Source organism: Pararge aegeria, chromosome 14 (assembly GCF_905163445.1).
Source record: "Pararge aegeria chromosome 14, ilParAegt1.1, whole genome shotgun sequence".
In the NCBI taxonomy this organism is placed as follows: domain Eukaryota; kingdom Metazoa; phylum Arthropoda; class Insecta; order Lepidoptera; family Nymphalidae; genus Pararge; species Pararge aegeria.
The window spans coordinates 15071200-15086149 of record NC_053193.1 but is presented as its reverse complement, the minus strand read 5'-3'; the positions used below and the strand labels follow the sequence as shown (position 1 = coordinate 15086149).

General features: G+C 34.8%; 1 protein-coding gene across 1 annotated transcript in view; it reads right to left on the bottom strand.

The window, feature by feature from the left end:
* Window positions 1-14950, bottom strand: part of LOC120629347 (thrombospondin type-1 domain-containing protein 7A-like) — a 127572-nt gene that overhangs the window by 32033 nt on the left and 80589 nt on the right. The window lies entirely within an intron of this gene.

The window sequence follows — 14950 nt, the reverse complement described above, 5'->3', positions numbered from 1 at the left end:
TAATATTATAATCCAGATATTTTAATATATTGATTACCATTTTAACGAATGTCAATAATTCGTATCTAATTTATTAATTGTTTCAATGTTCGTAACGTTGTGTTTTGTGTCGGATTTACTCAGTCTTGTGTGAGACTCAAACGATGCATATATACCTCACCAACCTCACGTAGGTACAGTATAAATAGAGACTATCGTAATAGATTTACGGAAAATACCTATACTCGGTTATTAAAACCGCTAATGGAATCCTGCGGTTATTCCCTATAACACAGTGGGGCGTCCCTCGTTCGTGATACAAAATAAAATACACCTTTCAACCATATATTCCATGTATAAAGTAAAAATAAAGATCTCTTTGTTATCCAACTCGTTTATTAAAAAAATAAATAAATGGCGTTTGTGCGGCGCCATTTTGAATTGTTTTTGGCAATCTATTTTTTTTTTCTTAACTATTTGACATCAAAATGTCAATGTCAAAGACAACTATCACCTGTAAAATAATCACAAGACCCTACGAGTTGTTACTAAAAAACGTTGTTTAGCTGGTAATAAGCTATACAAATTGATCTCCCTATCTGTTATCTTTAATATGAAATTCGAAAGAAGAAGACAAAATATTGCTTGGCCAACGCATAACACTTCCCATTTTCTCGCAGTGTCTCGCGCTAGATCCCCGTTAAACACTCACTGTCTGCATTAAGCAGACTAACGACAGAATCTCCTGAATTGAGACATATTTTCAGATAACTGGAATAAATTACTTCGCCACTTACTTCAGTTTTGTTAAAGAATGTAACTGCCTTGCTACTTTGATTTTAATATTTATGATGAATATTTATGTGAATTTTATTTTAACCAATTTTTGATTGTTTTCTTTATAATTTTTATTAGTGTTTTACCTACACTTGGAGAAATTATCAATTTTATAAATTTAAAATGCTTTTAAAAAAATTTCGGAACCAACAGGATTTGAACCTGCGACCTCTGGCAATATCGGCCTAAGCGCCTTCTCCAATTAAGCTACGGCTCTCCTACTATCAGTCTTATAGCGGCTGTAGCGTCATCTAGTAGGAAACGATGCAGTTTCGATCTACTTTTTCAAAGGTCCATATTACGATGAGACACGTTTGAAACAAGAGATGACACATTGCTTTTTTATAATTTTTATTAGTGTTTTTACCTACACTTGGAGGAATTGTCAATTTTATAAATTTAAAATGCATATAAAAATTTTTCGGAACCGACAGGATTTGAACCTGCGCCTCTGGCAATCGCGGCCTGGGCGCTTACTCCAATTAAGCTACGGCTACGACCAATATTCGACGAGGGAGAGAGAGTCAGAGTTTCCAGAGAGTCGCAGGTTCAAATCCTGTCGGTTCCGAAAAAATTTTATATGCATTTTAAATTTATAAAATTGTTTTCTTTTTATTTTTAACCATTATTATGATTACTTTTTTTGTACTATAATTATAAATAAACACCTATTGTTCGTTTAGTTCATAACTAGAATTGAAAACAGCATATTTTGTTAGCTTTATAATTTTTATTACAGTGTTAACTACAGTCGAAGGAAATATCAAATTTATAAATTTTAACATGCGACTCTCTAGCAATCGTGGCCTGAGTCTTAGGTTCAAATCCTGTAGGTTTCGATCCGGTTTTATATGCACTTTAACATTTATAAATTTGATATTTTTAGCTTAGTTACAAACAATCTGCATGAAATGCACGTCGTAAACGAGGATAGAGATCCCAATTGATATGTCATTGGATTTCTATTACAGAACATTCATTCTCTTGTTGTCTACTTTACTTACTTGAAAAAGCGATGCCATTTCCTTTGATATTGAGAAATAAATGGGATTACATTTATCTATAGCGTTTTTATTTTTTCCTAACATGCGAGTGAACCCTCGTTTCTTCGTACGCGTTCGTTTTCTAACAATCCAGCAATATCCATTTTATGTATTTTATGCAAAGAATGGAAGCCTGGCCAATGGGCATGAATAGAAATTTATTTTTGGACGGATCAAGAAGACGAGTTTAGTGCTTGCTTGTTTTGTTTTATTGTTGGCGAATTTGGAATTTTAGTTGCGCAAAATAATTGTACAGTGTGGCGTAGCTGCGAAAGCTTAAATGAGTCGATTCTCTAATAGTTTTCATCTCGAAATTAGAGTACGACAGACATACGTCAGAGTTTTCAAAGTTAGGTAGGTAGGTAATGATAAGCCTACATGAGTAAAAAAAATTTGAACTTTTGTATTTGTAATTTGTTTTTTTTTTCCAAAACAACGACCACGCATAAAACCTATATCTTAATCAATCAACATCAATAAACAAAAAAATACCAAACAAATACGTTCGTACCCAAAAATTTTATTCAGATATGAAGTAACCCTCGAAATGAAGTCTGAATATTTTCAAACTTCATTTCGAGGGTTAAATATACGTCCATTGGCGGTTTGAAAGACAAAGCCGAGTCATGCTGAAAGGCGAGCATCGGATTCTTTAAAGACTGTACAGTGTACATCTGCAGTGTTCAATAGTGCTTCATGATTCGGAGGATTCAGATGACTAAAAACCAGAAAAAAAACCATAGTTTCATCACTGTAATTTATTCAGCAATCAGAAATAAATGAGTATGTAAGTAATAAAATTATGTGGATATTTTTTTTTAATATCTAACCATAAATGAAGATGTTTTTGTTTGTCTTCCTCTCACGGCCTAAAAAAGCAACTAATCAACTAGATTTTTGCCGAAGCGTTAGTTGAAGGCCGAGACTAACATAGGATACTTTTTATCCCAGAAAAATTAACGGTTCTCATGAAATTAGTGTAAAAACCAAAATAAACGCGGTTTGTTCACTGTGTTGATTGCAACTACCTACTTAAATAATGCAAAAGGTTACTGATTCCTGTTAACCTGGATCAGTAGCTGGCAATATCGATAAATTGAAAGTAATTATAGTTTATTTCTTGTGCACTGAGAAATAAGTTGAAAAAGTACAGTTTCTGAACTCCCAAGTTTAATTTAATCGCGATGCTCGGCGCTATTTCAATAAATTGAAAACAAATTTTAATCAAAGGAAATCCGCAAGCGTCGTGAAACTGCGGAAAATTAACAAATCGTCGGGGTTTTTCTTAAGGATTCTATTTAATTAATGCGGCGCGACAATTGGGATCTATTGTGGACGTTTAATGGCAGTTTCACGAAGTACTTAGTAGATTTTTTAAATCTGTCTGGTTGGCTGCAGACTAAAGAAGAATACGATTCCAAGCGTAGTTTTGTAAGCAATTAATTTAATACTGCATGTTTCTAACACGGTGATATATGGGTAACTGCACGTCACGTATTTCATTTCTTACATTTTAAATGATATAAGTTGCGAAGACCTCCCAGTAAGCATCAAAATACCTGTGTCAGGAGGCCTTACTCTTCCATAGCAAAACAAGGTAAAATAAAAATAAAACGATTGAGTAGTGTGTCTTGGTGTGTATGGTGTGTTTATGTTTGCGTGTGCGTGCGCGTGTGTGTGTGTTTGTGTGTGTTTTTTTAAATTCTTTGTTTAATTTATTGTAAAAAGTGCGTGATATTGTGTCTACAGTTTTAGTTGCAACTAACTGTAAATTCAGATCTTTTGTGAAGATATGCGGATATATCATCATCATCATTATATCAACCGATACGACTGCTGGACATAGGTCTTTTGTAGGGATTAGTAGTTATACCGTAGTTCACAATTCTGGCCAAATACGGATTGGTAGACTTTACACGGCCCTTGAGAACATTGTGGAGAAATTATAAGCAAATATTGATATTTAATTGCTTAAAACCTAGCTCATTATATATTCGCCTCATAATAAGGCTTAGAGTCACACAGCGGGCGATAGAGAGAGCTATGCTTGGAGTATATCCACGTGATCAAATCAGGAGATTCGAAGAAGAACCAGAGTTACAAACATAGCTCAACGGGTCGCGAAGCTGAAGTGGCAATGGGTCGGGCACATAGTTCGGAGAAAGACAGCCCCGAGAGAGAATGGCAGCCCGCACTGGTAAGAGCAGCGTTGGACGACCCCCAACGAGGTGGACAGACGACATTAAGGGCGTCGCAGTTAGCCGCCGGATCCAAGCGGCACAGAACCGTCAAATTTGGAACTCCCTACAAAAGACCTACTCGTATGTCGACGTCTATCGGTTGATATGATGATGATAATATATTCGCATATCTTCACAAAAGATCTGAATTTACAGTTAGTTGCAACTAAAACTGTACACAATATTCACAGACTGACAATCTGCACAAAACCTGCATTAATATGTAAATTTTAGTGATTTGGATACCACGCGACGCGACGTGCAGTTACAAAGGGGGACATGGGGAGGAAAAGTTGGGATAATTTATTGAACAGATAACAATATGTTTTAAGGATAACATTTGTCCTGGAATGTTAAATTCTTTTGCCAGCAAGGCTAGCAGATTTTTTCCTTTTATTTAGATATCTATTATTTTTATATTAATTATTATTATTATTATTTTATGTGTATAATCTGGAAAAGTATTAGTGTGTTATTATTTTTGTGTATATATGTAATAATTATACACCCCTCCGGTTACTTTTAAGAGATCGCTTCTAAGCTAAGGCTGCCTTTTGAATCCTCTTGTTTTAGTTTTAAGTTTCTTGTTGTACTGTCCATTTTTTATTTTTTGCGGTGTAAAATAAATGAAAAAAACACTTTGAAGGGCATGCAAGGCACACGTTCTTTTGGTAGACTTTTTAATACACAGATATTATTCGGATATCATTCCCACCCGTGCGCCTATGTTCGAATGGATAAAACTGTGGGATAAGACAAACATTTTGTACCGGCCCGTGGAGAATATTTCAGAAACGGGGCCTTTCATATTTCAGTGCACCAATTTACACTTGCGTCAAAAAGTTTTACTTTGATGAGATTTTTCGTGTTCTTCGCATAAAGGGTAATTTAAATGTATGCTGTTGTTACTTTGACAAAAATCTCGTTATCTTTAAATATGGAAAACGTAGGGGTTTAGGTAATATAAGAGCGTCGGGGTCAAAAAAGCTGTGAGGTGTGCAGTAGATAGTATAAGTAACGAATATTAGTAGTAATAAAGAGGAGTATTCGTTTCAAAGTTATATTAAATAAAGTTTAATAAAAGTTAAAGTAAGGACGTGTTCTTCAAGATTTCACCTTCTATCTCTTTCCCCCTCGTGGGCACACTACAGCTCTATTATTTTAATCTGACTACCGTGATCTAGTTGATATGATTGTTTGTGCGTTTCCTCATCCAGATTTTGTCTATAATAGGTACAGTTTGAGTAATAAAGTACTGATGCTGGACTAAGGGCCTCTCCCAACGGGTGAGTTTGCCCATAATCACCTCACCGAGCTGACGGATTTTTTTTTGTAAACTTTATTGCACAAGAAAAAATATTATGTACAAAAGGCGAATTTATTGCTTAGCACTCTCTACCAGTCAACCTTGGTTCATTTTAAGAACTTGTCGTAGGCGCATGAAAGTAGTAATAATAAAATATAAATAAAATATTTAATGAAATATGATACATTATGAGAAATATAAATTTTGTATAATACCATAGATAATATAAATAAATATAGTAGTACATGTCATAAAATGATCCGCCATATATTGAATATATTAGTTACAAAAGATGTGTTAAATGAAGAACCGCTCAACCGATTTTGTACCGCTCAAACTTTACATAAACCATCATTTAATAGTAGTACATATCATTATAATATATATATAAAAGAAGAATTTCTCTTCTACGACGGATTGGTGATCGCAGTTGAAGGTAGAAGTAGCACATACGACACCCACCCATACCCAGCTGCTGTCACCAAAAGGCATATAGATACTAAGATATGGATATAGCATACTTTAAACTTGGAAAGTATTCGGAATTCGAGTTACGTACGTACGAAATTTTATAAAAAGTTAAAATAAACGGTAAGCGAAACAAATGCGGACGAAGTCGAATGAAATGGGAAGCGTGGTATAAAAAGAAAAGGTACCTGACACAACTTTTAGTACTCGTATAAAATTTAAATTAATAACAGCGGTGCAGACTACGTCGTTTGTTTACGTCTGCGTCGGAGGAATTCCGTACGCTCCGTCACTTATATTACATGAGAGCAAACAAATGCCGGTAATATTTTGCTGGATCGCGCAATATAGGTATATGTAAGCAAAGAGCTCTATTACTAGTAGGTACACTGTACTGAACTAAACAAGGAGAGTGCTCATTCGGGTACTGGATTGAACACGACAGTGAATTCTATATGATTTTTTACTATAGTTAGTGAAAAAGTAAAAAAATTCAAATAGCAAATTCAAATTAAAAATTCAAAATACTAATTCAAAAATTCAGAATTAATTTATTTCAAGTAGGCCTCGGCAATAAGCGCTTTTGAAACGCCAAGTCCGTCTGTTCAGTGACTACCACGAAGGCATATACCGAGAAGAAGCCGACGAGAAACTCAGATTACTATTTTACAACATAATTTTACAGTTTACAATCTTTAGAGTTTTTCTATCTTACAGCCATTATGGTATACACTGCATACAATAATGGCTGAAAGAGGATTCTGTATATTTTTAATTCAACGGTTATAGGTATTTAATAGGACTTGTGCAGATGAAAATAGTTATTTAATATTTCTTTTTAATATAAACACATAACAATATATTTGCCAGTGAAAGCAATTATTAAAATTTCATATTTTTGTTACACAATATAATAAAAAACCTGAAACCAATTTATTTGGATTTTATCATATACACTATAGTTATATATAATATTAAAATTTACATAACATGCTGCATTGTCGTATTAGGATAACTTTTTCCTGTAATGACAAAAATGTAAGATGTGAATAAATAAATAAATAAATAAATAAATATTTCTATTGGCTGTGTGCATTCTCCTTTTTATATTCTTGTAAAGGTATGAATTAAGGAAATACCACAGCAATAAATAAACAGTGCGGCATAAATAAAAATACCTAACACAACTTCTTGCACTCGTATAAATCTAAATTAATAACAGCGGTGCAGACCATTCGTTACGTTTGCGTTGGAGGAATTCCGCACATTCTGTCACTTATATTACGTGAGAGCAAACAAATGCGTGTAATATTTTGCCGGATTCCGCTCGTATTTGCAAAAATATAGTTGCTGGTTATACAGAACCAGCGTTGTCTTGTATGTTGACAAAGGAAGTGTATCCTAAGTGAATGGGTAATTTGACGAACGTTCAGTACAAGATTTGCTAGTAGTAGTCGTTTTGTAGGAAGGAAATACCTTTTTTATTTTTATTTCTTTATATCACTACAAGCCAAGCCCTTGACTGCAATCTGTAAGTCATGATTCAGTCTAAGATCGTAACGGGCTAATAAGCGCTTAAGGTCTGAAGCACTTGGTGACTTGGCGGCCTGCTAAGCTTCTGGAGTGAGTTCGGCTGGCTGGAGTGACCCAGCGGGGAGCTGTACCAGTGGCACTACGTACAACGGCAGGTTCTGGCCGTAAGGTGGATACCGCTACAAGCTCTTAGGGGAAAAGAAGTTATATGAAACAATACGTGACGTCGTACAGGAACGCTAAATCGCTTAGCTGCACGTCTTTGTCGTTAGGGCGGTAACTAATAAATTGCTAAATCGCCCCAGCCGGGGGTCGAACCCGGGACCTCCTACTTAACCACAGTGTTTCCCGCTTTGCCAGGGTCACCAGAAGTTCGGAATAAAATGGATCTTATTTGAATTTTTTTAAAGCTCAAATTGTCCTCTAGCTCATACTTTTGACAGAATGGTTTGCGACTCCAAAACGAGTGAAATTAGATCAGGGAAAAGTAAAATAATTTGTTGATACAGAGTCGATAAGAAAACTTAAGCTACTGGCTTATGGCCTTAAACGTCTGAAGCACCAGATGAGCCACCGATGCGTTGCTGTCTTTTAAGGAGTTTGTTTACCCACCCCTTGAAGAACTCTGGATTGTTTTTTGGAGAAAACATATCAGATGGGAGATTGTTCCACAATTTGCAAGTGCGCGGTAGAAATGATCTGGTATTGCAAAATAGTAATAAATAAATAAATATACTACGACAATACATACATAGCCTTCTAGCCCCAAAGTAAAGTTATGGGAACTAAGATGACTGATTAATATTGTTATGTTACTCATAGATAAATACTTAGAATAGACACTGAAAAACATTCGTACTCATCAAACAAAGATTTTCCAGTAGTGGGAATCGAACCCACGGCCTTGGACTCAGAAAGCGGGGTCGCTGCAAACTGCGTCAATCGGGGTAGAAGAAAAACCGGCATCCAGATGATGAGGATGGAATTTATTTCTACGGCGTGAGCTGCGGTCAGAGAACAGGAAAGGAGGTATCAATGCAAACAACTCTTCAGAACACTCTCCATTATGAGTCGCAAGAACATACAATAACATCTCTTAGGTGCCCCATGGACTCCAAACTGCAAGTCAATTTGGATTTTTCAACAAGTCGAACAGCCCGCTTTTGTATCCGATCAAATAGAAGGAGTTGGTAAAGAGGTACCCCAGTCCAAAGATTTTTTTGTTTTATAATATAATAATATTATAATATGAGAGCTAACTGATGGTGATAGCTTTTGTAACTGAAGAAATTTAATCGCAATCGATTTACTTAATGGTTTAAGATAAACGGAAGCGAAGATAATCGTGAGCATTTATTTTTCAAATTGCACGTTACATGTAATCTTCATTAACTCACATTGTTTACTCGCTTCATTGCAGCAAAATGCTCAATACAATAGCTACAGGCCTTTGCTTTGACGCTCGATCGATGAAGCTTGTTATTTGGTATCGGTTTTAGTTACAGAGTAAACTTTTTACAGCATTTCTGTGTAGCCAAATACTCTGAAACTCGAGCACGTAAAATGTATCATCTATCTTTTTTTAGTATTTTAATGCAAACAATATTAGATTTTTGTAAAAGAGAGAAAATATTAAACATTTGTTTATTAATATTTAAAAATCGATTAGGTGAATGGGTTTAATATAACTGCCATACTCCTCAAAAGGTTAGACCCTCTACCATTTTTTGTGCATCAGCACTTACCATCAGGTGAGTGATGGGGGCTACTAACTTGTAGTGGAGTAATAAAAAAAAAAAAGAATAAAAAGGTTATTTAATAAATAGAACAAGATGTTTAACAAAGGAAACGTTTGTAACAGTTTAGTATTCGTACCTCCAACAAGGACAACGCTTCAAGGATAAGATGTAGTAAAAGCATTGTTTTAGTGGAAGGTCAAACGTCTCGAGACCCGTAATATTTTATGCAAATGAGTGATCGTGGCCCTGGATAGCGCAAGATAGCGAAGAATGATGAGACGAGATCGGGCTCAGGGCTATAAAACTTAAAAAAAATAATGCACTTTAATTAAAAGAGACGAAGCGAAATGATCAGCTACAAAACACCATTATACCTATGACCAATAAATATTTAGATCTATCAAGCAAAAAAAATACCATGGTACCTACTATAATAATATCATAGTGTTTTTTAAAGTTGTTTCAACCCATTTATATAACATGACGTGATTTTTCATAAAGATAGTTAAAAGATTCGATTTTTTTCTTTTATAGATTTACCAAATATAGTTTATGTAATAAAATAAGCTACACATGGTAAAATTGGTAGCCTAGCTGACCGCAGAAATCAATTTATAATGATCTATTCTGGGATAGAAGCCGTTACTGAATTCCATCATATACTATGAAAATCTAAAAATCAAAGGAATTGTTAGTAAACTTCATATAGAGTTAGGTTTTATAAGCTTTTGATAAAACGCTCATTTCATTGGCACACCTAAAGCAATGAAGTGTTAAGCCTCTGAGAGAATAAAAGTAGAAAAGATCGTCTATAAGCGATAAAGTATTTAAACTTCGTAAAGTATACAAGTAAAATTAAACGGAAAATAGCTAAGCAATATAATTGCGAATTGCTCTACGCTAGCGGATACTAATTGGACGATTGAGAACCAAGTGTTATTTATTTAGTCTAGACGATTACATTCGATGCTTTACTTCAAACGGGTTCTCATGTTACTGGTTTTTAATCGACCAATAGGAGAACGTCATTAGTAGTTACGAGTATGTATGACTGATGTTTAAACTTTACAAAAAAATAGCCCTTACTGACAAACTTTCATTCGAAATGGGTACCAATAAGTTAATGCGGACGCAGCTTGAATTAAATCATAAAATACATGATTGGTTCTTCTTTATGTCATGCAGCACGGGAGCAGCCGTGATTGGACAACAGTTAACCTGTCAGCAATGTAGCGAACTAAACGCACGCGGGGCACACTTCCTAAGCCACTCCCACCGAGGCTATGTTTTCGTTAGGCTATTTTTGAGCAGTAGTTATGCTTCTATGTTTTTTTAGTTCGATGTGTGCAATTATTTCATACACGGCAGAAGTGATACCCCTGAAAAGTAGCCTTCTAGAGATTGAGGTTGATATAGAGTATCAGGAGTTTAAAGATGTAATATAAAAATGTCAGGTTTAGTAGTAAAACTATATTCAATATTTAATGTCATCATCTTAATCATCATATCAACCAATGGACGTCCAATGCTGGACATAGGTCTTTTGTAGGGAGTTCGAAATTCCGTGGTTTTTTGGCTCGTGGTTCCAGCGGCTACCTGTGACTCGCTTAATGTCGTCTGTCCACCTCTTTGTGGGTCGACCAACGCTGCGCTTACCAGTGTGGGGCTGCTATTCCAGCTCCTTGGGACTCCAACGTCCATCCCTTTTCCGAGTTTTGTACTCCGCCCATTGCAACTTCAGCTTCGCAACTCGTTGTGCTATGTCGGTCACTCTGGTTCTTCTACGGGTCTCCTCATTATATCCCAGCATAGCTCTCTCTGTCGCCCGCTAAGTGACTCTGAGCCTTCTTATGAGACCAAAAGTTAGCGACCATGTTTCGGTACCATAGGCGAAACATAAGCATCACATATAATACCAATCATACCAAAATGAAGATTTTGTGCAATAATGTATGGAAAATTAGTTATGTACTGAAGTGTTATTTATAAGACGACAAATTATACCTACAACATCTTATTTTGTGACCAACAGTTGAATAAAAATAATTCTGTGATCTGCAGTAGAAACCAGGAAAAAAATCACTGTGTACAAAATGTACACAGTGATTTTTTTTTTGCTGATTTAAGAATTCGCCCAATTACTACTCTTCTTAGGTAAAAAACAAAAATAACAAAAAAAAATTAAAAAATTATAACTTTCAATGTAGTGTACATTCATCTACTAGTCAAGTCCATTCATTTGATACCCATATTGGTGGAGTTATGAAATAAAAAATGTAATTCGCTATTTTGTGTTCGCAGCGACACATTCAACTTATTACACCCAGTTGTTTTTGCGTCGGGGGTTTAAAAATTCAATTAATATGTGGTCGTTTAATGCAGCATAATCAAACGAAATTTTACGTGATTTGACCAGTTGTTTCCAAACTTCTTGGTTATAGCTTTTATTTTAATATTCATAACACTAACTGGTGAAGAAATGATGTTCAACCATAAAAAAACACTGCGTATATTGTATGAATCAAAAGAAAAAGCGAACAATGTAGCTCATTTACCTACTACACATGTCTCAGAATACTTTTTCGATTTCTAGCTGAAATTTGGGAAGAATACCTCTGTAAAGTATTTCTCGAAAGCCGGAGTGAACAAAGTCAATGCCCCAGGCAAACAAAATACCTCTTCAGAGTTTGCTATTCTCCCGACAATCTTGAATTTCAATTTCGTGATACGAAAATAACACCAAGCTTTCAAGTTAGATTGAAGAAGCCAGAGGAAAAATTTACTCCAATATTATATAGAAATATAAGATGGACTTTTTGAATACTCTCTGTTTATTCAAAAAGTCCCGAGGGCCTCATTTAGTAGGGTGGAATAAATTCTTACAATTGCCTTACTAAATACTCGGTTAAGGATAAATAAAATACCTTAAACTTGTTTATGTAACCTTACATTAGTTCGAGTTGACTGAATGACTTTTATTTTTCTCAAATACTTGTGAATAAAAATAGTCTTTGAAATAATACTGTAAATGGTGGATATTCATTTGAACATTCAAAAATTATTCCACTGGTCGACAATCGACATTACCCTCAAAAATCATGGCCTGGACACTAATTCAAATAACTAATTAAAGCGCTATATCAATAACTTATTAACTATTGTATTTTTTAGTAATGTCAAAAACAAACATGATTAAAATTTAAAAAGTACAAAGTGCGGTTTGTAAAGCATATTTGACAGATTTATACGAACAGTGTGAAAAATCATTTGCCTGCCAATGCCTATGAAAGTATAACTGTAAAATGGTTCCCCATCTTCCTCTATAGTAGGAAGATGATTTGTTTTCTCGTAGAAATTGGAACTGACTTGCAAGATACGGGTCTCCTTGATTGGAAGTCAGGCCTACAATACCGATGTTGTGATTGTTACCTTTTATAAAAAAATACAATTATTTATATTAAACTTATAAAATCCCTATCCCTACTTAATATTATAAATATAAATGTAAGTTGGTTTGTTACGCTTTCACGCAAAAACTGCTTAAACGATCATCATGAAACTTTGTACACATATTCTTGGAAGTGTTAGAAGTAATATAGAATACTTTTTATCCCGACATTAAGCTCGGTTCCTTTGGGAGAGGGGATGAAAGTGTTTGACAATTTTATACCATAACTCCGACAAATTATAACCGATTTAAATAATTATTTTTGTACTATAGAGGTATATGTGTTTAATTTTGCCCAAATTTTGTGTAGATCTGATGAATGTGGTTGGAGATAGAAGACAGAACTCCTCAGCGGACAGCAACAAACCCCTCATTTAAGGCTTAGCGATACTGAATACTTGAATTTTTTTAGAGCTACAACTAAATTGAATGCCACATCAAATAACAAAACCAAACGTAGACGAAGTCGCGGGCAACAGCTAGTTATTAATAAATGGACCTGGAAAACAAAAACGTATGAACTTTGCTGATATTTTAAAAACAGAAAATGATATATATATATGGTATATATATTGTCGTAGTATATATATATATATATATATATATTTACTACGACAATACACATATCGCCATCTAGTCCCAAAGTAAGAGTAGCTTGTGTTATGGGTACTTAGATAACTGATGAATGTTTTTTTTATGAATAATACATAAATGCTTATAATATAAAGATAAACATCCAGACACTGCAAAACATTCATGTTCATCACACAAATATTGTCCAGTTGTGGGAATCGAACCCACGGCCTTGGACTCAGAAAGCAGGGTCGCTGCCCACTGCGCCAATCGGCCGTCAAAAATATGTATTTAAAATTTTAGTATAGTATATCTGGTCAATCAAAATAATTATTTTATGAGGAGGATTAATAAATGTCTCATATTTTTTTAATTTAGAGTCAACAGAATAGTATTTTAAGTGTTCTTATTATTTTTTTAAATTAACGGTATATTTCGAAGACTATTTTATTATCAAGAAGAGTTGACCTGCAACTGGTGATGTTTTAAGTGTTTTTTTCCGAGAATTATTAAAGTAAGCCTCTTTTGTACTAAAATACTATTTTGTTATCAAAAAGAATTGGCCTGGAACTGGTGATGGGTTAAGTGTTCTTTTCCGAGAATTATTAAAATAAACTTGGGTCAGACCAGAGTTGCTTACCCAGCGCTATCGACTAATATGCGGTACCTCTACTAGGCATAACATTTGACACACATTAAAAATTTCACATAGAGACTGATTAATTTCATCGCTATGTTGACTATAATGTATGTTTGTATATTTTGAATTACCATAACGATTGAAAAAATCACGTTAGGATGCTGATTTATTGAGCAAGGTGGTAGACTATTTAGCACTCAGAATTCCGTACTTTAATTGGGTAAACCGGCAGGCCACAGTGTACTCGTATATTCTAGTTTCGTAGATTTGAACGTTGCATAGAAATATCACGTAGAATATCAAGTTCCTCACGTAGAATCTTCTATTTCTATATAAATCACGGTGGTGAATGAATCCGTGAGGCTTCACTACGTTCCGTCGCGCGTGACTTGCCTTACTCATGACATTCCAATTAGTAGGTATGCAAAATTAGTTTTACTAGCTTACGGGTGACGAGAAATTGAAGTGGAAATGGGGGGAATGGGAGAAAATTCTACGCTGGTAGATCCAAAATTTGGTAGGCAGGTCGCTGGACACAAGCACCACAAGACCGTGGATTGTCCAACATTATATATATTATATACAAATAAACTGATATTATAAGATAATTCTGTTTAAAACGACGGTAGTAAAAAAACCCTAAATCAAATTACCCATTTTTCTTTCGGTAAAGTATTTATAATTTTCTATTCAAATAAAAATGGATGATTAAATGTCTTCTTTATGTTTTCCTTTTATACGATAAGCCAGTAATCATTTATCACCGCGCGTAATTCGACAAGGCATCAATTTTCATCAGAATTTTCGCGCTCCACGAATTTTGTGCCTGTCGTTTACTTTTATAAAGGCTTTCGTGAAGGAGGATTAGATGGGAGCTGGGACATCTTCGCAAAACATCCGCTGTTAATATAGCATAGAGTATAGTCTTGTATCACGTCATCATCGTCATACTATTAACCCATTACCGGCCTACTACAAGGCACGGATCTCCTCCACAGTGAGAAGTGTTTTAGGCCGTAGTCCAACACGCATTGGTTTTTGATTTGTTTTTGGAATAAATTTAGTGAAAGAATGGAGAGTAGCATATACTACTTTTTATTCCGGGAAAACGAATAGCACGGGATTTAAATACCTTACAACTTAT